The sequence below is a fragment of the Dermacentor silvarum genome, chromosome 8, assembly GCF_013339745.2.
Source record: "Dermacentor silvarum isolate Dsil-2018 chromosome 8, BIME_Dsil_1.4, whole genome shotgun sequence".
Taxonomy (NCBI): Eukaryota; Metazoa; Arthropoda; class Arachnida; order Ixodida; family Ixodidae; genus Dermacentor; species Dermacentor silvarum.
The window spans coordinates 110,465,864-110,489,294 of NC_051161.1; the positions used below are offsets into that span (position 1 = coordinate 110,465,864).

Sequence of the window (23,431 nt, forward strand, 5' to 3'; positions counted from 1 at the left end):
TTAGGATGTTCTAAGTTATTTTGATCTCGCAACATTCCTATACGTATTGTGGGGTAACCCGGCACAAAATTTTAGTATGCGAGTGTACTGGTTAATATTTTTGTCATCACAGAGGCCACAACATTCACACAAGTATGCAGGTGGCGCTATTGTTTTTCCTCCGTGTTCTGTGATGGCGGTCGTATGTGCGGGGTGCTACGAGCGTCGCGTTTGTTTGATCGTGTGTTTTTGTGTTTGCTGCTATGAAGTAGGTCGCAGTTAGCGTGCACAGAAGTGCCTGAAGATACCTTGTGTCACGCTGCAAACTCGCCGTATGCGTGGCGCGCCAGGCAAATGTGGCCCAACGATTTTATGCCGTGGAGTGCGGTCTCTTTGTTCTCGTTCTGGAAAGTTGGGTGGACGTCGCAAAGAATGTGTGTTAGCGCGCCTCAGCTCGTCCACTACGCAGCGGCATGTATGCGGGGAGTAACATCGTCGACGCAGCACCGGCAACTTGGAGAGTGCTTCGCGACCGCGTCGTACCATTCAAAAGGTAAGTAATCGTGCTGGCTAACTACGCGCGTGTTGTGTGAGCTTCTCGTGTGCATAGCGTGCGCGAGCGTATGAAATAGAAGTCCCGCGACAACAGTGATACCTGTGCTGATGCTTGCTGAACGCTGGTTGTCAGCGCTTAGTTACGCAAGTTTATTGCTTCGATGCGAAATTGAAAATCTTGATAAACGTTTTCTTCCGATGAGAAATATAACGTTCGAAAATAATCGTGTTCATCATGTGCGTGCGGCGCGTGAGCTCCCGCTTTTCTCCTGAAGTTGCATAATGACTCATTTGCCTCTTTACCGATTCTTATAGCAATGACGTTTCCTTGCTTACATGGCAAGGAAACTTGTTTCATATCTACTTGTCCAAGGAAACTTGTTTCCTTGCCATGTTTCCTTGCCTCAACGTTGTAAATAATATCTGCTTACGAAGTTTTCGGTTTACGGCAGCTTTAGAGAAAAAAAATTTAAGCAATCACAGCTTGCTACTAGTCCAACTTACTTTTTAAGACAAGATGTTTTGACATACCTTATACGTAACTAAACATGACAGGGGAAAGTTACACTGAGTCATGAAAAAAAAAATTAATTGTTTTGTAAACAAACATTTCTTTGCTATGTGCTGCTACGTGTCAATAATTTTACTGTGATCAAAGGGTCCCCATTATCAAGACATTCATCAGTGACTTCTACTTTTTGCTCTGTTGCCACCCTGCAATAATGCAAACATTGTTTTTGTGACTATATTTAGATGCTCCATGCATGTCTAGACAATTTGACAGCTTTATAAAGCTGTGTGCCACTGCTATAAGTTAACACAGAACTTATTTTATAGTGGCGAGGCTGTGACCCATAACAGTGCCTACATAACGGAGGAGCCACCAGACCCTTTGGCTATGCCTGCCGTAGTGCAACGTATAATCTGGATGGTCGGGTCAGGTATGTATGTAGTGTACGTGTTCCAAAAAGTAGCATCTTGGTATCATTTGTGGATAAGTTAATCGACATTAGTCAACACAGCTTACTAAATAGGCCAAATATTTATGCAACTTGCTGTTATTTGTGTTCATAGCTGTTATGCACACCTTATTGTGTTCTATATAAAAGTAGACCTAACATGTCCTGATAAGTATTTTTTCTTGCATCAATCGCTTGGCTGCAAGTTACATTTTAATTTTGCTTAGTACACACTATTTATTACTTTTCATTTTGGTTTTCTTGTTTTGAAACTGTTTCCTATGCTGTAGGATTTTATTTCCGAATTTTTAGTGTTTACACTACACTCTTGTGCAGCTTCTGCGCATATAAGAATTCAAAGTGTAATGGGCCAGATATGTCATAGGTGTAAGCACACAGTGTGCTTACCATTGTTTAACATTCATATTCACGATTATTTCTGTCTTGTTTCAAGAATAACTGCCACTGGAAAATACACATTTGATGAGCTCAAACTTCTTGAAATGATACATTAAGGCCAGTATTCACTGTGCTGCAGTTACTACAGTTCTGAAGTGTTTTCTAGTAAGCCTGCTTTTTTCTCTCCCATTTTTTAATATTCTTGGCAAGCTATCCCCATTCATGCAAGTAGGCATTGTAGGAGTTGCGAGTCTATGTCCAGTTACATTATTTTTCTCTTTTTTTCAAGTCAATACAGCGTAGAACACATAGCTAACTGGTAGGTAGTTCATTGTATTGATGCTGTATTATTAAAAAAGCACACTATTTCGCACATGTCTGCTTGCTCTTGCCATGTTTGCTGGTTATTGCAATGTTGCTCGTCAAATGAATTTGATTTCAACTACACCATACAGAACAGTCTTATTGGCTTTAGTGTAATTTTAATAGTGACAATCAACCAACAAGCCCTAATTCTACAGCTGTCAAGAAGTATTTCTAATACTTTGGGGTCCCTTTCCATATTTTCTGTTTCATCCTGTGTATTTGGTCAGCACAGTGGGCATTCGGTCTATTCATTCTGCTTGGCGCTGCTCAGGTCAGAATATGTTCAACCTGCAAGTCCAAATTATAATGATATGTGTACGACTTCATTTACTGGCTGGATGAATTGAAAAAGCATTATATCTGATTCTAAGAGTATTTTTGTCAAAAATACCAGTGTCTAGAATAAGCATCATATGCACTGCAACTCTTATAGTTTTAAGTTAGGTAGGCAAATATCTATAGGTATGTATACTTGTGCATATACTTTCTACATATTGGCTAGTGTTTTAGCTACACGAAACGGCCTATGTTGTCACTACTCTCAAGTCAAATTTATGGTTGATGCGCCACTTGTTTTTGTTGTGCACTTACACTTCTGTGGTGTCATAAGCACTGTAGATGCCTGACAGCTGAAGTATTGCAGCAGTAGACAGTTTTAGTTTAGCGTACGCTATGTCATTGCGTACGATATAAAATAGTGGGTCATCACTGCGCATGTGCAGAACGCTATCCGACCTCTAGCGTATGCATGCTATTTCTCAGATTTAGCATTACCGTCTGTGCGTGGTTTGCGTAGTTTACGTTAAACATGGCGGTGGTCCCCGCTGCCCACTTCGAATTGAATTTGGCGTGGCTTTTGCAGAATTCGCTTCGTTCGTAGAAAATGACTGTGTAAGCAACTTTCGTTTACCATCAGGCCGCTTTGACAACAGTGTAATATGGTTAACCTTGTGGAGTTTTCGAGATCGCTTCTCATTTCGAACGACACGAAGCCTAACGAGGGAAACTGACATATATCAGCGCCACCTGTCAGTGAAGTCGAGAGATAGGTGCGACGATGGCATATGGCCTCTGAGATCGGAAGATCTCGCAGGCCAACTAAAACTAATAAATGTGTGCTGTTTAGCGTACGCTGTACTATAGCGTATAGGCGTACGCTATTAGTTGCATATGCTATACTAAAACTGTCTAGTGTTGAAGCTAACTGGCACTTACTATTGCTACAGTATGCCAACAGATACCTATCACCGTATTTGTGCATTTTCTAAGAACCAGCCGTGTTTGCTAGGTGAAATTTGTAGTGTACGTATGAGTTTGCCGGTCAGTTCATGTAACTTTTCAGGATAGAATTTACATGGGGAGGAAAAGGGTACCATACAACATGACTGCTGCTAACTGACCATTTATTTTGATGGAAGGATTAAAAATAGCAACACTGGATGTGTGCTTATGTTGTGCACAATTTTGTTCAGAGGGAAGGCGTAAGTTGTAATATAAAGGCATAAGATCACAATAAATGATATTTGTGTAAAAAGGAAAGTAAATATGGGCACAGACTAACTTCAATCACTTGTCATCTAGAAAGGACGCCTTTTATTTCATGAATTGATCATGGGGTCTGGCTCGCATGTCTTGTTTATGTGGTATGCCTCACTGATCTCTCGTGTCAATTTTTCACCGTAGGTGAAAACAGATGATCTTAATTCAGCCTGAAGTCCTATCGCGACAATGCACAGGCCAAACTGGATGAGCAAGCTGGTCTCTTGAGTGAAATATGGGAACTTATTTGGCACATTTAGTTACCGGCCAGTCTGCTCTGTGTACATTTGACCAGTTGTGAAAAAAATACAGTGAGCTGCCTCTCATACACACTAGACAAATTTGGTGGCATCTTTAACCAAGCAAACCTCCCTTGCCTGCTCGCCTTTCTGAATTCACTTGTGAACTGTCGTGCATATCCTGCCTACTTTATTTTTCGCTGGAAATGTGCGTGCATAGCAGTCCACATGAGAATTGAGGCTTGCTGAGGTAAAGATGCAACCCAATTTGTGTTGTGTTCGTCAGGGGTAGCATAGTCTGTTCCTTTGATCATGTATATATTCAGTCAAATGTACATGGGGCAGACTGGCTGGTGCCTCAACATGTGCCCAGGGAAGCACCATAATTCACTCAAGGGAGAAATATGTTCGTGCCACTTGCCAATGCACTGACACGACTGGTGCTGCGCGCCAAATTTCGATTGTTCCTCTATGGCAACCAATTGACCATCAAAATCAGTGACGAATACCACATTAAGGAAATGGGACATGTGTCAGTTGTAGAGATACAAGCTATACTTTGGCTACCACTAATTGCTGAGAGGGTGATTAGAGACAGTTACTAGGAGAGCTCTTCATCTGGTTGGCTGGCACAAACTGTACCTGTTTCTGCACTGCAAAAAGCTGAAAGACTCTACTTGGGCTCACTGAAACTGCTCTTTAAAATAAATTTGAAACAGGGTAAGCTATATAATTTTGTGTGCAGCCCCCACACTAATGCCACTGGACGTACCTGCCATTTCCGGTTACATTTATCGCACGGTTAGACATATTTCTTTTTGCTACCAGCACTTATTGACATAAAACCGATGGCCTATTGCACAAGCAATAAAAGCACATCAAAACGCTTGGAGTAATGCGAAATTTAGGTAGGTTCATGTAAACAAAGCAAATTACTTGCTTTAATAAGAAAGTTGTGCAGACTGGGTAGGAATAGAACCTCGAGTGTGAAAGGAGCACGCTTCCCTTACGCCACGGCAGCTCTTTGGTTCTGGCTGACTTAAGGTGTGCCTAGTGCGTGTCACACTGTGCACGTCACATTGCAGCCATTTGGTTGACTAAAGGTGCTTTCACATTCCCACACGCAAGCTGTCTTAATGTGTCTCTGCCATCTTTTATTGCAGGTACACCTAGGAAATGTTGTATACATTGGCAACGATAACTGGGGCCTGTTCCAGTGCCATCGCCGGGATTCCCTGTTCTGCAAAGAACTGACATAACTGATGTGGGGAGCCCTGGCGCTCGGTGTAGGAGTATCACAGGGGCTCCTTGTCGATGCTTGAAGGACGGCAATGCTGTTGAGAAGCCGACATTGAGCCCCGATAAATTGGAAGCTGTGGGTAGTAAGTATCATTCACATTTTTTCAAGTTTTTGTAATGTTTGTAACAATGCATGTATTGCACCGAAATGATTAACTTTTCAGATGCATTTGATGCATATCTTTCGAAATGTGGTACCCCTCAGGAGAAAAAAATCATCTTCTCATGCTTGGTTTTGGCCGAGCGGTTGAATCGAGTGACAAAGTTTTTCGCGTTTAGGTAGCCTAAGAAGAAACAAAAGCAGAATTAACAAACCAGCTTATTTGTGGCTACTCATGAGTTGCATTTCTTTGTTTAAAAGTGCCTGTGAAGTGGCGCTAACCTAGTTATCAGGTCCAGAATTTTCGATTAACACCGCTTCCAAAAGCTCGCGTTCTAATTTGGTTTTTTCAAGGCCAGAACTTCCGTATTCGTCATCCGCGGATAGCAACGGCAACTTTTGCAGTGTAGAGCAATATTCAACCCTTCTCCCGATATGCAACACCTGTAGCGTAGTTGTAGCTGGTCGTTCAGGCACTGAATTGCTGTGCAGATGTAGGCAACAACACAAGAGTTAAGACGAGAGACATGCGGCAACTCTTTAACAAAAAGCTTTATTTTTGCTAGCCCATGTTTATAGCTGTCAGTCACTGCATTGCACATGCGCAATTCGCACCCTTAGGAAGAAAGTAAACTGTCTGACAAGTGTACAGAAGGTGTGCTGATACACACAGAGCCAAGTCGCGAAATCTTTTCAGCCTCAATTATTTTACGTGTTAGTTGATCACCGCTTCTGCTGGAAACGGTACACTGAGCAAACGACGGTTCACAGTCACGCGAACTGCAATGACATTCAAGCCTACTGTCACGCACATTTTTCTTGACATTGTATGAGTGTTCTCTCAGCCGGTGATTGATGCAGTGTCCCATTTGACCTATATACTGTTTACCACAAGGGGGATACAATAAACCACATTGCTAACACAGGTGACAAACGGAATTTGGTGTTTTGTTGCATATGTGTGGCGTGCTGTGACATTGCCTTTGATTACACAACTTTAGAATGATATGCAATTTTCTTGATATTGTGAGAGCTTATGAATGTAGGGTATGACGGCCAGTTTTATGTCTGTCAGATGCAGTGACCACATGACCTCTACTCTGAAAAGCGCATGCACCGAGTGGTTGCCATGTGATCACTCCAGTATCTGACTGACTTAAAGTGGCTGTCATACCATACATTCATAAGCTGTCTCACAATATCGTGAAAACTGCAGATTGTTCCAAAGTTAAAGTTGTCTTCTTTGCACCTCAGAAGCTTATAAAGTTGTGTAATCAAAGGAAATGTTTCAGGGCAGCACACAAGTGTAACAAAAAGCACAAAAATCCGTTCGTCACCTATGTTAGCAACATGAATTACTGTACCCCTCTTTCTTGTGGTAAACAGTACATAGGCCAAACAGGACGCTGTATCAATGACCAGCTGAGAGAACACTCTATAATGTCAAGAAAAACGTTCATGACAGTTGGCTTGCATGTTGTTGCAGTTCATGTGCCAGTGAACCATTGTTTGCTCGGTGTACTGTTGTCAGCAGTAGCGGTGATCAACTAACACGTGAAATTATTGAAGCTGAAAAGATTGCGCGACTTGGCTCTATGTGTGTCAGCATCTGTACACTTATCAGACAGAGTTGACCTACCTAAGGGTGTGAATTGCGCGTGTGCAATGTGATGAGTGACGGCTATAAACATGGGTCGCTGAAAATAAAGCTTTTTGTTGGAAGTCAGCACACGTCTATTGTCTCGTCTTTTCTGTCGTCAATATCTGTGCTGCAATTCACCAATATGTAGTACCAACAAGTCAAATTTATCACTCACTCATTGGAACTTTCTTTCATCACGAATGAAATGTGGTTTTGGTACCGTGGTAGAGCATTCACATCATTTGTTAATTTTTGTTTTCTTCAAAGACTGAACTGGATGTAACAAGCAGCCGTGGCATTGCAAGGAAGCTTTATGTTAAAGGAATATATTGATACTAACGTCTTAACTGCTTAGCACAATAAAGGAAGTTGTGGGTATTGTTTATTGTGCTTTCCTTGCTCTTGTGTCCAAACTTATAGCTATAATGGTTAGGTTTTACTGAAATTTGCTTTTTGATGTTTTGCATTATTCTCCTGTGTAAAGTCACTATTGTTTGTTTCACAGTTATGCGAAGCTTAAGTTGTTTGTAAGCATTTTTATTGCCTGTTTTCACAGTAAACATGGCTTACTTCAGTGTTTCAGATGGCACTTTATAGTTTGATGTAATTGATGTCTCTGCAGGTTACCGCATTATTGACTTGGAAACCAGTGAGGTCTGGATGCAAGTGAAGCTACCGAGGGAGGCATGTGTGCATCACTTGTGCTGCTGGCCATCCTCTGCAAAAGTGATGGCTGGCAGTCAGTGCTTGGATGACTTTCTGTTACTCTACGCCTTGGGCTGTGTTGACTACTTCACACTTGCTGCCATGTCTGCAAGCTTAGGCAAAAAGACCGGCTGGATGCTTGGCAGGAGATAGTATCCAACCGCAGTGTTACTGTGTTGTGTTTTACATTACAAAGTGATGGAGGACAGTATTTGTGCTGTTATTAAGAAGTATAAATTGTGTTCTGCCATTGAAATAAGGGAACTCGACACAAAGCAAAAGATTTCGAAGTCTGACCTACATGGGAAAGCAAAATATATTGTGTTGTAGTTGTAGCTGTTAGTAGAGTCTTAATATGCGATAGAAGACCTTGATGTTTAATAGAAAATATATTTAAGTGTGTTATCAGTGTGTTATCAGTGTTTAAGTTACTGTTATGTGTCATTTGTTTGCCAGGATGATGTAAGCAGACAGTAAATAAATGCATGGTTTGAGATTATAACCAGGTTTGTCTATGGCATTCACTATTATTTAAGGTGGACCAATGCATATTCATGGGTGCATATTCAACCACCACATTCCTCCTGCACAAACAATTCCTACATACTAGCGTTTGGTCTTAGCAGCTGATGTTGGCTATTATACAATTTCTTGAAAGCACATGCAGCTACCGACACATGATTTTTAGAGCAGTAAGTCGGAAGCAAAGACTGATTTTTTTCTGTGGTCTAAGCTTAAATGATATGTTTAAGGAAAGGAACATTTGTGGAATATATTTACTTTCCTGCTGCGAGAACCTTTATACGAGAACCTCTGCACATTGGACGTGCATGCTGCTTCTCTTGCTGTTATAGCCAAAATGAAAAATTGTTCTTATGAACCACTTCGCAGCTTTGCATTGTGCACTTTTACTTGCAGTTAGCATTTATATGCTGTGCTATGGACAACAGCAAGACAAGTCAGGCAAACCACCATGTGAAACACTTTAAAGATTCTGCCTTAGGGCGCGTTGGTACTATATATAGTGCAAGACAGATGAGCTGCCCGTACAGCAGCGCTGTCAGCATTACACGGCTGACAGCACCGCAAACCCTTAAATTTATATTTGTTTGACAGATAATGCATTCTAGTAGTTTTCATGTCGTATATGCAAGAAAATGTAAACAAGAACTGGTGAAAACAGCATTATTTTACGTGTGTAGTGTACCTTACCACAAGGTAAGGTACACAGATATCTTGGTAAGCTACACAAGATATATACGTAATAAACTGCTGTTTTTCACTAATTCTTGTTTCACATTTTCATGCATATGCAACATGAAAACTACTAGAGTAAATTATCTGTCAAGCAAATATAAATTTAAGGGTTTGCGGTGCTGTCAGCCGTGTCATGCTGACAGCACTGCTGTTATGCATGTCTACAAATATTCTGCAATGTCAGTTGAGTGTTGCTTGAACGTCACATACGTACGTTGCCTGAAAGCTCAAGTGACAAAGGCAACATCCACATTACGTTGCCAGGAAGTTCTGTTAACGTTATGTTAACGTCGTGAATGTGCGGCTCAACGCTGCCACAACGTTACGACCCAACGTTGTGTGGCGATCAAAAAAGAGGACATTAGCAGCATGTAGGCAACGTTATACGCCGACATTTGTGCACATTCAGAGAACGTTATGGCAACATTTTGCGTTACTTGGGGAGGGGGGAGGGAAGACGCGGTGAGCTCGCGGGCACACGCAGAGGGCCCGAGAAAGTCAAAGGCGTTCACATAGGCTAGTCGCCCTAAAGAAAGACAAAGGTGCCTTCACAGCTGTGTGGGCCGACGAGCGATGGGCACGGCCTTCAAGGAGTACCTGCACGGACAACGGCTGATCGTCCAGTCGGCGCCACGCGATAGATAATATTTGTCTTTCCGACTTACATCAAGGCGGCAAAGGTGATTTATACGCTGTGATCCTGACTGTCTTTGGATATGAAACACAGAGAATTTGAGACGAAATGTTGATTTCTTCCGAACAAGTTCTATAGAAATAACAACAGAATTTCCACAATAATCGTTAGTACGAATATTGCCAACATTTTACTGATTAGCATGTAAATAACTAATTATGGTTAACGGCAGAGCTGCTCAATCAGCACTCCATATCCGGTTGCTGGAAGAATTCTGCTGCAGAATAGTCTCGAAAACACATACTGAATACTTGCCATAAAATGCATAATTGTTCCAGTTGAGATATTTATTTACGGAATTTTGCTGCAGGGCGGGCAGAAACAGTAACTGAAGGAGGAACGCACTTCATTTCAGGTTCTTATTTCCAATTTCTTGGAACTGGTGTCATGCACAATTCATGCAAATTGGTATGCTTTCAGTACTGGCTGCGTTCAATAGGCAATGACATGTACCCTACAGAAATGAAAAAATCTCATTAGTAAAATTTTGTCCCTAAATAATGATATTGACTATCGCGGCAATTCAGATGAAGGTCGCCGCTATGAAGCTTCCATGGCAATAAAATATCGTTTTTCTTAAGACACACACATTTATTAATTTTAGACAATGAGCCATGTCCAAGAATTTTGAGCATAGCCCCTCCGGCCACCTTTATGAACGTTTTTTTATTGTAATCTTTTGTACGGGCATACAGTCTTGCGCGTCTGCACCCGCGCGTCCTTCTCCGCATGCCCATGAATTTGGTACCTTGCTCCTTCGGCCATTCATTGAACTTTACTGCGGTTCACTAACGTGACTCATTGGGCAGCGCTTTCAAAAATATGGTTGTGGTGTCATTGAGTACAGGATCGCTCCAGAAAGAGAGAAAAGCAGCACGCAGAAGCACAAACACACACCAGACTTGTGTTCGACGCACTTAACACATTGAAACGGCACACACGCTACAATTCCCCAACACACATGCTAGTAACAGGCAGCTATATGTATGGATTGCTCAAGCGTAATCTGCCTACAGTTCATGCGGAAGCAGGTGTCGCCGTGTCGGAGACGTCGTGGAACCGGTGCGGTACTGCAGGGTCGGACAGCAGGGTCGGACAGTCTCGTGGAGCTCAGGTGGCCCTGCGCCACAGTTGATGAACCGGGGCTCCGCGTGCCCGGTTCATCGCACACAGCAGTAGCCCACCGGGTCACGTCCACAACATGTGAGGTAGCCCAGCGGCCGCTCACCCGAACGCTCGTTCAGCCAGGCTCAGGACCTCCAGCCCTCCTGCACTAGTTGCCCAGCGGTAGAACTGCACGAGGTCTCCTCTCATCTGGTGACAGCTTTGATTCGGGTGCAGACGTAGTGACGCGGGCGGCGATAGCTCCCATGGGCTGGATGGCCAGCGAGGAAGCTCTCTGCCGTCGAACGCCGAACCTCGCGCACTGCTCACGCCACGGACCACGCTTTCTCGAGCGACGCTTTTCGAGGCGCTGCTGTCGACGCTCACAAATCGGTGTCGATGATGATGATGAGGGCCCTTTCACACATACCCACTCACGGGTATTTTACCAAGAGTCGGTGTCCTCTTCCCCACCGCACGGCGCACTGTCTTCATATGTTTATGTTTCCCGCTCCCGCGTACCATATATTATCACAATGGTATTTCAGAAGATCGGCAGAATTTCAACAACGTCCCGTTACCTATGTCGAAATGATACTTTTTTTCTAATAACATCTGCTTTTATGGCACTTAGTCGTAATTTACCTGCTTAGTTATAGGAGCGTTTTAACTTTGACCATAGCACTGCTATAACGCAGCAGAGAAGTTACGACTAAGTGCCCTAAATGCTTGTATATTCAGAAGAGAGTATCCTCCTGACGTTGGTAATTGAGAGTTCTCGAAATTTAACCCATCTTTTGAAATAGAATTTTTATAAAGTGCTCCTCAGGAAGTTACGCTAGAGCATTGCAGTGAATTTTGATGGATGGCCGAAGAGTCAATGTCCTAAATTCATGGGCATGCGCAGAAGAACGCGCGGGTGAAGCCTTGCAAGACTGTATGCCTATACGAAAGGTTACAATTCAAAAAGGCTACGTGTACCTAAACTACAGGTTACTTTACACTTTTTAATTTTTAGGTGCACAAAATTGTGAGAATATGCCCCTTTATTAAACGTTACTTGAGTAAAGGTTACAATTTCATTTTTAATTTATAGGTTACAAATTTGTGAGACTATGCCCCCTTATTAAAGATTACTTGAATAAAGATTACTATGTAACTAGTAATAGGTGCACACAATTGTGCGTATATATACATATGCAAGTACATATATATATGTACTTAGTGACATCACAACGCTTTCGTATATAAAAGGGAGACCCGTCAAGCAACTTATTCAGTTCATTCTAAGACTGTCATGAGTAGACCACGGAAATGATACACAAGAAGAACAGCGTGAATACAATGCTCGACCATGTGTGGTGTTGGGCCATGTGTGACATTCACGTTCACCGGGCGGGATGGTAGCCAAATTTTCTTTCTCAATTTCATACTGTCTTCATTGCTTTCTTTCTTGTACCTGGTATGTGCTATTGAGCTTGGACCCTTTCTGCACAATCTCCAGGATCTGCACACTTTTCAGCGTGACACGACCACCACCACCACCGAAACACGCCGAGTCTACAAGCTTCGCTTAAAAGAAAGTTTATTGTCACGTGTCAAGTAAAAGTTACGCTAGAGTCATAGCTGGGTCAATTCAATCTGCCACGAACTTAGACTGATCTGACATCAAGCATTAAAGCATGCACTAACGGCTTTGTTTAATTTTTAGAGGGATCTCCACTTCAATGGACAAGCACAAGCCTATTCTACATTTCAGTCCGAAATTTGCTTATGGTATGAGGACAAGTGCGGGGAAAAAATTTAAAAAACGATAAACAATACAGATTATTCGTCCACATCATAAAGCACACTTTTTTACGCCCATGAGAGCCCTATAAAGTATGTCTGATTTTTTAAAATATTTTCTTTATTTGAAAATTTTATTAAATGTGGGTCTCACGCCAACACTCATAACTGTAATTCAACTCAATTAAAAAAAATCAATTTTTGGTAGTAATATAGACGAGGCTTACATCTATGCAATGAACCAAAATTAATGAGAGCATATGAATTCTCGAAGCATAGGGATGTAATAACCAAAAATATGTGCGCTTCCATTACGTGTGCCTTGGTGTAAAAGGCCGCGACATCAAAACCTTTGGAGCAATTTTACTTATTGAGGTTCATTGCACACCCAATAAGATGAGAAAGAATTGTGCCAAGTTTCACAAAAAATCTTTATTAGAAAAAAAGTTATGAGTGCTTGCGTTTGATGAAATCGCAAAAAAGTAGGTTTCGAGAAAATCAAGAAAGAAGATTTCAAACAAGTGCAGTGCTTGCATAAAAGGAGCAGGAGAGCTAAAATCCCCAATATTGGTAGCTAGTTCTGTCTTGGGTCTTGCTGTTGTCCGATTTTGCTCGTGCGGCACCTCGCCTCTTTTTTCTAGCTTGCTTTGCAATATCCATGTTCTGAAGGGATGCCTTCATGATGCGCTGCTGATCATTTGTAAGGCAAGCTTTTGTAGTGTAGAGACCAGGTTCTATGCCAACTTGGTTCAAGATGTCGAGTGTGCCTCTGTTGCCATCGTTAAAATGACACACAGCGTCATACAATGCAAGCTTGACGATTGGAAGGCTCACATACGTGTCTTTGGGTGCCCTTTGCCAAATCATACCATTAAAACACTCATTGGCATTCTGTATTTTTCTATGCAAGCATTTCTTTAGTAAATCGTCTGAGCAGAGATCCGCATACACAACCTTAACCTTGTTGAGAACTTCGTTAGAAAGTCCTCCTTTATGCTTATGCTCTTGTCCAACAGCTTCAGCTCTCTTGAAGCCGCACCAGCTCCTTGGTCCAGGGGGGCACAAGCCATGCCTGCGATTCTCATCTGTTGAATTGCAGTGGAACAAACTGGCTAGTGTTGCCTTTTTCATTCCCTGAAGATCTCCAACATTAGCTCTGATGGCAATGCCGTAATAGTTTTGAAGACGGTCAATGAGGGCATCTGTCAGTTTCCCTCGCCCTGCCAACCCAGCCACTCGCTTCTTCAACTTTCGCAGCCGGCAGCCAACACGCTTTTGCACATGCCCAATGCATTCCAACTTTTGCACACTGTTCTTGCCATAAATGTCCTTCACAGTTGCATGGCTTTTTGAATCACCGTCTCCATAGTAATCGACATGTTTTAGACTCCGTGTAGCTTCGGATCTCTCGAATATGCGGTATAATCCAACGGGTTCCATGCCTCCGGCATTGCCTGTGTGGTTGGCATTACACTTTGTGTGTGTTGCTTTCCACTCTTCGAATTCAGAACTTGTGGGGCATACCTTTCTCCTCAGTTTGCATGCCTTGCAGCTGCTTGATAAAGCCTCTACATCGAGCACTTTCCCCATGTCCACGGACATCACTGACACGCAACCATTCAACGACGAGTGCCCGCGTTTTTACCACGTACCATCAGCAGACACACCACACTCACCTCTGTTACTGCATGGGACACTTCTGCAGCAGCATCAATCATCGATTTCGATGCGACGAGCTGTGAAGCTGCAGCGAGCTTCAATGATATTTTGTCATAAGAAGAATGTCGCACGGGTGGAGGCATGTTCATAACTTTGCAAAATGTTTCCGCTCCCGCATGTCCTTTGCCAATCTGTCGCATTGCATACACAAGCCGAACATTGTTTTCCGTCATGCTTCCTGATGTCTTTGAAGTATGAAATTGATGCTCAAAGCCACAAGCAGTGCACAAAACAGCACATGCGCAAGGCGCCCGTCGGTAGAGGCGCTCCTCCAGTTTCAGAGAAGTAGTGAGGCACTCAGGGCAAGCCATTGATGAAAACACAGATGACAAAATACCAATGTCGATGATCCTGTTACCTTGCGGCGAAGAACTTAACTCCACATTTCTGAAGCCACCGTCCACATTACCGAGTTTCAACTCACTCGCAGAACCACTGACGTCTCCAGGTCCGTCGCGCACTACGGCCATTCTGTGCTGATTGCCGGCAAACTTTCGTATTTTGCGTCTTTGCGTTCTAAACTTCCCCATACTGGGGCTGCCAATTAGAAAAAGTGAGCGTCACAGAGAAAACACATCCACCAAACAATCTGCTGCTCTTTTGGCGCGCGCGCGAAGCTTCCGGAAAGCGCGTCCGTTCGCGCGTCCGCCTGGTGAAAGGTTTCTGATTGTAATTGATAAATAAATTGTGGAAATGCTATCAGGCCATTATTACATGTTTCTAGGTAATAGGATTGTTAAATAACCAGCAAACAACTGCAAACCAGGGCATTTTTGTGTTGCACACAAAACTGGCACTTTCAGTTTCGGTTTCGTAGAGGCCAGGTGGGTTTACATTTTTTTATGTATCTTTTGAAAGAAACTGCGTAGGAAGAAAATTTTTTCACTAAAACGTTCTCCAATAAATGCCCCATCTAACAGAGTGGAAAACAAAAAAATGAAATTTTGAAAAAATTGTGCGATTTTGACTTGGCCTCACACCTTAAAAATCTTCTCATGCCAAAGATGACATCGATCCTTTCCTCTGTTAAAGCACTTGTGTGACGCGAAATTGGGGCAAGCGTTAAATGGGATACATTTTTAATTTTTCTCGACGGAAATTGTCGGCCTTGGCATGTTTAGCAAATGTCTCGCTGTCTGCCACTTTTTGCTACGGAGTTGCGGATTGGCGGCGCCTGCGTCGAAGAGGCGTGTCATACGAACTTCAACGACGAAGTAAGAAGGGTTCGTACTTTTTCTAATAGCGACATTCTGCAGTCACTCAATTTCTAGCCCCTGAAACGGAAATGACGCTCTTAGGTATATACGGCTGTGTGCCTCTCCTCTTAGCCCTTTCTGGGATCCGCTAGAGCTATGCCAGACGGGATCATTCTGAATATGGTATTTCGTTTCGTTGTAGATACGATGGGGCGCATTATAGCCAGCTTTTCAGGGGTCTCGTCTCACCAAAAAAAAAAACAAACATGCAAGGGCTACCCAATACCGAGGTTCTATTTCGCCCAACTTTTCTCGGCTCCAAGGGGAATCACGGTGTTCAGGATTTACGGCTTGCAGGCCTGGATCTCCAGCCTTATGGCGGTATAGCATATATCGGTGTTCGGAAAAAAAAGGAACGGGCTGGGTTTCCGCAGACGTTCTTCGGAGTAGACACAAGCTGGTGTGGGTTTAGACATCTAAAACAGCAAAAAAAAAATAAATAAAACGAAGACAAAGATACAGAGGCCCCGGGAAGTATTCAATACCTCCCGATGCGTCCCTCAGATGGCACCTGTAAGATAGACAAAACACAGCACCCATGAACAGATTCGAAAGCTTTATCACGTACAGAGGTAACACAGTGGAAATGGCGCTCTCGTGCTGAGTATACAGTGTTCCCGGTTCGATTCGCAGCCGCGGCGGCCGCATCGCGGGTAGGGCGAAAAAGAAAAAAGTACCACGAGAAATTGATACAGCACCTGATTGCACATACAGTTTGCTTTCGTTTTTAAATGCGGTGCATTTCTTGACGAACATATGCCGCTTCGAGAGTATCTATCTATCTATCTATCTATCTATCTATCTATCTATCTATCTATCTATCTATCTATCTATCTACCTGCCTACGTCTTGATGCCCTCGTGGTCGTTTCGTTACCTTGGTATGTACCAAAATTAGTATAGTATGGCAAGAGTGCATGACGAACATAAATTGTAGGTCATGACATGAATATCATGACATGCGTGTCATGTACGCCATGAAACAGCCGCAAACATCTTGGTGCTCTCATGGTCGTTTCGTTAACTTGGTGGGTACCAAAATTGGCATAGTATGACAAAAATGTATGACGAACATAAATGATAGGTCACGACATGAATAGTATGACATATGTGTCATGTAGGTCATGAAACAGTCGCCTACGTCTTGGTGCTCTCATGGTCGTTTCGCTAACTGGGTAGGTACCAAAATAGGCATAGTATGACAGGACTGTATGATCATCATAAATGATAGGTGATGACATGAATATCATCACATGTGTGCCAACTGACATACGGAATCACAATTTCAGAGTTGTTAACCTAATAATATCTTGCTTTCAACTCAAACAACTGAACCTATCAATTGAACGCAATTTATTGTGTTATATCCGACGGCTATCCTGCACATTTATACTATAATACTGGTGTTTTAGGGTGTTGTGAGAGTAAAATTTTGCTCTCACGCCCGCGCGCAGGGTGATATATCTTCAAGCAAAACTACGCATAAATTCTCAAGTCCAACAGGAAATCCAATCCTATATATTCTCATGAAGTGCATACAAGCAGAATTTGCCGTCCATCCTAACCAGATAGTGCTTCGTCTGGTAGCTGGTCAGTTATTGGTCAACCAAAACCTGACATTATTTACTTGTGTTACAGCTTTGTGACTGACACGCAATAATGCGTTTCAAACCGTTAATTAACGTTAACGTTAATGCGTCCAAACCGCAGTAATGCGCGCAGTAAGGCAGCATATGTTTGAAGCAATAAGTAAATAAAAAAGTAATGCATGACAACACCAGAAATGTTTTAAAAAACACAGAGAGTTTTTAAAATTGAATTTCTCGCTGTACTGCGGTTTGGATGCGATAGGCGACCTGCACAACGAGTAGACGCCAATAAATAAACCACCTGTCACAACCGTACCCGCGGGGGCGAACTTTGCGCGTGGCTGTGCACGTGCTCGTGCGTAGAAATGTTAATTGGCGGTTGTCACATGTGCAGTGGTGAAGAATGAAAGAGGCAGACGGAGCTGAGAGCGGAGCAGCAAAGAGGAGTTCGCTTGGTCGGGCGTCAACGTTCGCGAGACGAAAACTGTCGGAAGGACATGGTCGAGCGCCTACGCGTAATGGCACCTGGAAGCGACGCGTCTTTTGCTGCCATCACCCAGCGTACGCATAACAGTATGCGAGAGCCTGTCTGACGTCTCTTCTCTATCAAGCCTTCGAGTGACGCAGCCACGTCAACTTCGTCGAAGGCTTAAACCATGAGCGCGCTGTGTTAGCACGAAGACTTTGTATGGACGCTTCGCTATTGCCCTCATAATGCCAATTCCTTGTGTCCTGGAAACTATTTATTTTGGCCTGTAAATATATGTTTGTGTGCCTTGTCGGTCACAGTTTATTCCTTGCTGCTCTAGCAGGCGTCTCTGACTCCCCCCATTGAGCCTGCTCCTAGAAACAAATGTTAACAACGGTGCTTATGACGCTCATTTTACATTTCTTTTGCTTATGGGTCGTGTGTGAAGCCTGGTTCAATTTTTATTTAAAGGAAAGCTAAGATATTTCATGGTTAGAGTATTCTTAGCGTAGTAAGGGAAATCATCGTCCTTGTTTACCGCACACCGTCTTTGCAGGATTCCGGAGAACCTGCACATACGATTTGCCACTATGCGCACTGACGGTGTCTGTCATTTCGATCAAGTCGTCGCAAAGTGCACATACACGAAAGCTGAGACCGCTTCCTGCACTCTACTAGCATCTCTACTCTCAACCTTATTGGCCGAAGAGCAACAAGAAGCTCCCGAGTGCTTACTTCACCCACGCCTCTATTGAGCGTAGGCCTATGCAGCACCGACCGTTCCACGTATATTGATCGCGTCGATAACGGGGAGGTCGTCGCCGGAGCCAAACTGGTATGCACACTCCCTATGCGATATACATTTTCTGGCCACCGAGACATCCCAGAGTGATCCAAACAGTGTGCCGTCGCCTTTTTCCCCTCATGCATATTGGATGGTGAGCGCCGAAGCGCATCGTACATAAACTGGCACTGTCTCATAAACGGCTCCTTCTATAAAACGTAAAGCCTGATAACTCGTAATTCGGTTCACCTTGTTACGAAGCTCGCTGTTTGGTTTATATTACTGCAGAGCGAACAGTAAAAATGTACTCGCTGTGATATTGAGGATTCATTTTCTCTGAATACTTCATCCGGTAAGGGAAGGGGACTTTCTTTTATTATGACTGTTGACGTAACTCTTACACTGACAGTACTGATGGCGGCGGCTTCTTGCGCACGGACACCTTATGCCGGTTTAGTGGAGCGGAATTAATATTGATGATAGTTGCTTCGTGTGACGAAGGGAGAGTTATGGGTAACGGTAAATGACGCGAGCACCAAGCTTCTGTGCAATAGTGGCGAAGTCAGCCGTCATTATTCTCCTGGTCAAGGGCGTCGTTTCTTTTACTCGTGGAATGATCGCTAGAAACACCACGACGCGTGGTAAAGGCGTGAGTGCAGTATGAAAATAATTAAATGCAATGAACACGCTGTAAAAGCGGTTACCAAGCAGTATATGACATACCATATACGTAGTTATGGCCCTTCTGTATCTATAGATATAGAAGGGCCGTAACTACGTATATGGTATGTCCTATACAGCTTGGTAACACACACCAAACACCCATATATATATACCTGAACAAGATGTAGCAAGCTTGTTTCGATTAATTATATTCAAATTGTAAAACGTTAAACTATTAATATCACAAATTAGCTTGAGCCTTGGGACAAACAGCGGTGAACAAAATTCTGTAAAACTATAGATTTCAACTAAGTAGGTCTTACACATGAGGGAATTTGGCAGCTAAAGGTTTTACGTGCAGGAGTTTAGAACTTCACAACGTTCAGTACGACGTCATAGAGATAAGGTTGCGTACACCATGAAGATAAAATCAAAACTTATCTAATTCACACTTTTCTTTCTATATTATCATAGAATTTACATATCGTTTGAAATAATAACGATCACTTGCATTTTTAAACACTTATTTAAAATAAATAGATTATGACCAAACCCTCCCCAACAACAAACTACCCCTTAATCGCTGGCTTCTTTACAGTTCGCTGTCGTGAATGAATAGAAATATTTGAGATAAAAACGGGGAAGAATCTAAACCCCTGGCCTTCAGAGTGTGAGAATGCTGCCGTCGAATTAAATGAGTTCCAAGCTGAAGAACTCGCTAAAGCCTGCTGCAATATTGTTCATTAAATTGTCATTGTGTTCCCTCGATCTCTAAAGCACTGATTTCTTAACCTGCTTTTTTATGCCTCCAATACCATCGATAACCCAAGAAACATAATTCTACATGCTGTTACCTCAAAGTGAACGCTGATCTATTTTTAGTTAAACTAACCAGCTATCCTTCGTCAAACTGCCAAAGTTTGACGAAAGAAAGTTTTGCAAACTTTGAAAACTTTCTTTCTGAAAAAATAGGAAGAGAAGGGAAAGAAGCACTTTGGTTGGATGCCGAACCTTCATAAGGAATCTTTCAGAGCACTTCTACCGCAAATGCCTTCAATAGTTACCTTGATGTACGTTTTCGCGCCGCTCATTTACATACTTGATGACCTATTGATTGCCCCTGCCTCAAGAATATTTCCGCGAGCAAATGGCAGTGAACGAGCCTATTAAACGAGCACCACTGAGGGAGTGATGTGATGGTCGCATGTGGCGAGAATAAATGGGCGGGCATCGCGACTCGAGACGGTGCTTGTTTTAATGGTGCCAGGTTGTTAACGGCCCCACACAAAATAGTGAAATTTGATATGCTTCAGAAAGCTGCAGCATAATATATGCAGCTGGAATAATGAACTAAGACGTTTTTGATATAAAGCAGCACTACGTCGCAGCCTATTTTTGTGGATGGGGAATCATCAGTACAGCATGCTCATGTAGGCTGTAATTGAAAGCCAACTAAATACGAAAGCCTACTTATGTTTGATGTTATCTTTAAAAGGAAATTGATTACAGCATAATCTTTGCTCTGGTTCTGGTAATTAAGTGGGAAATATGTGGTGATGCAGGGATGTTGGTGACCAACAACCACCTCAAGTCCACCACAAGGGTGACGTCCAAGAAACAGTCACTATCGTCGTCATAATGAGTAGGCATCCTAATGTTTCTCTCCATTTGTGCAAAATATATCTTACTCGTCTAATACTTTAGCAGACGTGTAGTGCTCATACAGTCCTCGTATACAAGTACTCGTAATTGAATATACAGTGCATAAATGCGTTTTCTTCCTAGTGGGAACGCACACATACAGAATTGGACAAGCGGCTGTAGCCTGAACTGATGTTTACAGCGCTTCAAGTACTACTGGCTGTGCAGTGATTGTATGCGGTGACAGTGAGTGACTGTGATCGTGCATCTGTACTCCCTTTCTTTCTCTATGTCTACTTCCCTGTCACTTTAGCTCCCCCTGCCCTCTTTTACCAGCGTAGGGTAGCAAACCGAACCTTCCCCTTTGGTTAACCTCCCTGCCTTTTTCCTTTTCTTCTGCCTCTCTTTTTCCAGTTGAGATACACACCAAACTGTTCATGAGGCAGTTCGGAACTGTGCCGGAAGATTAATCCATTCGCCATATTTGTATAAGTGCTGCATGACTAAATGCACGGGTTGACCTGCTAACTTTCTCGCAACCCCGCCTCATGACTAGTCTGACACTGTTCGACGAATTCTCCTATTTCTCCGGTCGATACGCGACTTACATCTCCGCTCAGTTTATATATATATATATATATATATATATATATATATATATGCGCATTGATTATCTTATGTTCTTCAGTCCATATGAGGATATTTCCAGCATAATTTTTTTTACCGAGCAGCTATTCACTGCAGCGACCTTCTCGAGTACATCCCTACTGTCAGCTGGTCAAGGTGATTTCACCAGGCATTCAAAAATCACCTGCGCTCTCTATAATTTGTTTTATCGCTCTCGATACATGCATTGTCTGTTAGAATCTCAGACTACTTGTAATGTTATTCAATTGACTGCAGCCATAGCGCTCGTGCATATTTATGTATCTGCGTAACATAAGTGCCCCTTCCCTATGTGATACCCGTCTTCCTAGATATCTTTAAGGTAATAAAATGAAGTGAAATCATATTGAAGAGGGAGCAAAGCAAAACATGGTATAACGCTAGATTGCTCGTGTGCAACTTCGCTCCGCGCGCTGATATATTGCTGCCATTTTACGATTTCATTTACAACATTAGTCGATTCTATATCGTGCTCATTTTGCTATGAAACGTAAGGTATTGCTATAGCGCTAATTCCTTTAGTACCAGACTGCTCAATAAAGGAAGAACAGAAACATTTCTGGTGTCCATAATATTTGGCAGTGCTTGATACTGCTGCCATGTTGATTGATTTAGTGTTATTTTTACGTAGCCTGCGTTGCCCTGTGCTTACATCTTCATAGCATGGTGTTTGACGACTTATATTTATTTTGATCATAAATATAAGTCGTCGTCGCACACAACCCAGAACGATAGCGTATTGTCCAATTCAGCGTATAAGGATAGTAGTGCAATTACAGCTCAACATTACGGCAACGCCGTGGTGTGCTCTTAGCAGTGTACAATGTTGGATCAGTGAGCACATATTTATAGGATGGAAAGAAACACAAAATAAAGAACGACGAAATAGGACGCAGGAGTAGTGCTAACTTAAAATTATTGAACTCATTACATACCCGCATGAGCTACACTACCCACACGTACCACATTAACTATCGACATTAACTAGTCCGTGCGCTGGTCCTTGCAGACTTTTTGTATAATTTCATTTTTTCAGAAGAACCTGTCTGCTAGTGATAATCACCGCGCTCGTAGAGAGAGCCATAGCACTACTTTTCCCCACCGTTTCAAAACAGTTAAGAAGGCAATTGTATATTTACATTGCAAACCTGCCTTGAACAAATTATGTAGCCATCTAGTAGCAGAGAATTTCAGCACCCAGATTTCCAAGCTACTAGCGGCAGGTTATACACTCTCTGTCTACGTAGCCACTGCAGGAACGGAAGAAATTCCACGCGCTCTAGAAGAACAAGCTCTAAGTTCTGCCATACCTTCATAAGGCATCGCACAATCTGAAAAAGGTAGGACGAAGATGCTGCGTACGGGTTGTTTTGTCAGCCACCTTCAAATTGTTTGCCTGGAAGCGAAAGTTGACCACCGGCGCAAAGATATATGTCAAACATTTTGACCTCTTCGCTGCGGACATTGTGTATGAAACCGGTCTGTCATGTGGTGAGAAACATATTGGATAGACAGGCAGATGAAACGACGTTAGGGCACAACAGCATAACTTAGCCGCAAGAAATATCACACTTGCTCACATGCCTGCGCACCTTGAGAAGTGTTGCTGCAAGCCGTTGGTCGGATGTATTAGGGTGCTCGGAAACAGTAGTATCGTTGTGGCCCGCCAAGCGCTAGAGTCCTAGTTCATGCGCAGGAATTCTAACACACGTGTCAGTGACACCTCATTTTTCCTTTGGAAAACTGAACATCATATATTTGATAAAAAACAAGCATATTCGATGACATTTGGTGGATGCTTGTCTACACTGAGCGCATGTCTGACCATTTGAGCAAGTGTTCTTTTTTTAACGTTCTGATTTCAAGAAACATGAGTCGTAAGTAAGTGCCAGTACCGGTGCCTTGCCTCGTCTCTAGTGATTTTGCGTTTCCTTCTACGCTCCAAAAAATGTCCTGTTCGCTGTAACTATAATGATGGCTCGAGAAAGCCAGACTACATATGAAAGCCCTGCAGTGGGTA

General features: G+C 42.8%; 1 long non-coding RNA gene across 1 annotated transcript; it reads left to right on the plus strand.

Annotated features, from left to right (window-relative positions):
* The first annotated feature begins 1,428 nt into the window (after positions 1–1,428).
* On the plus strand, positions 1,429–8,933 carry LOC125939770 (uncharacterized). Its single transcript, XR_007463143.1, has 3 exons — positions 1,429–1,475; positions 5,200–5,418; positions 7,700–8,933. It is a non-coding gene; the product is annotated as an uncharacterized LOC125939770 (long non-coding RNA).
* The last annotated feature ends 14,498 nt before the right edge of the window (positions 8,934–23,431 follow it).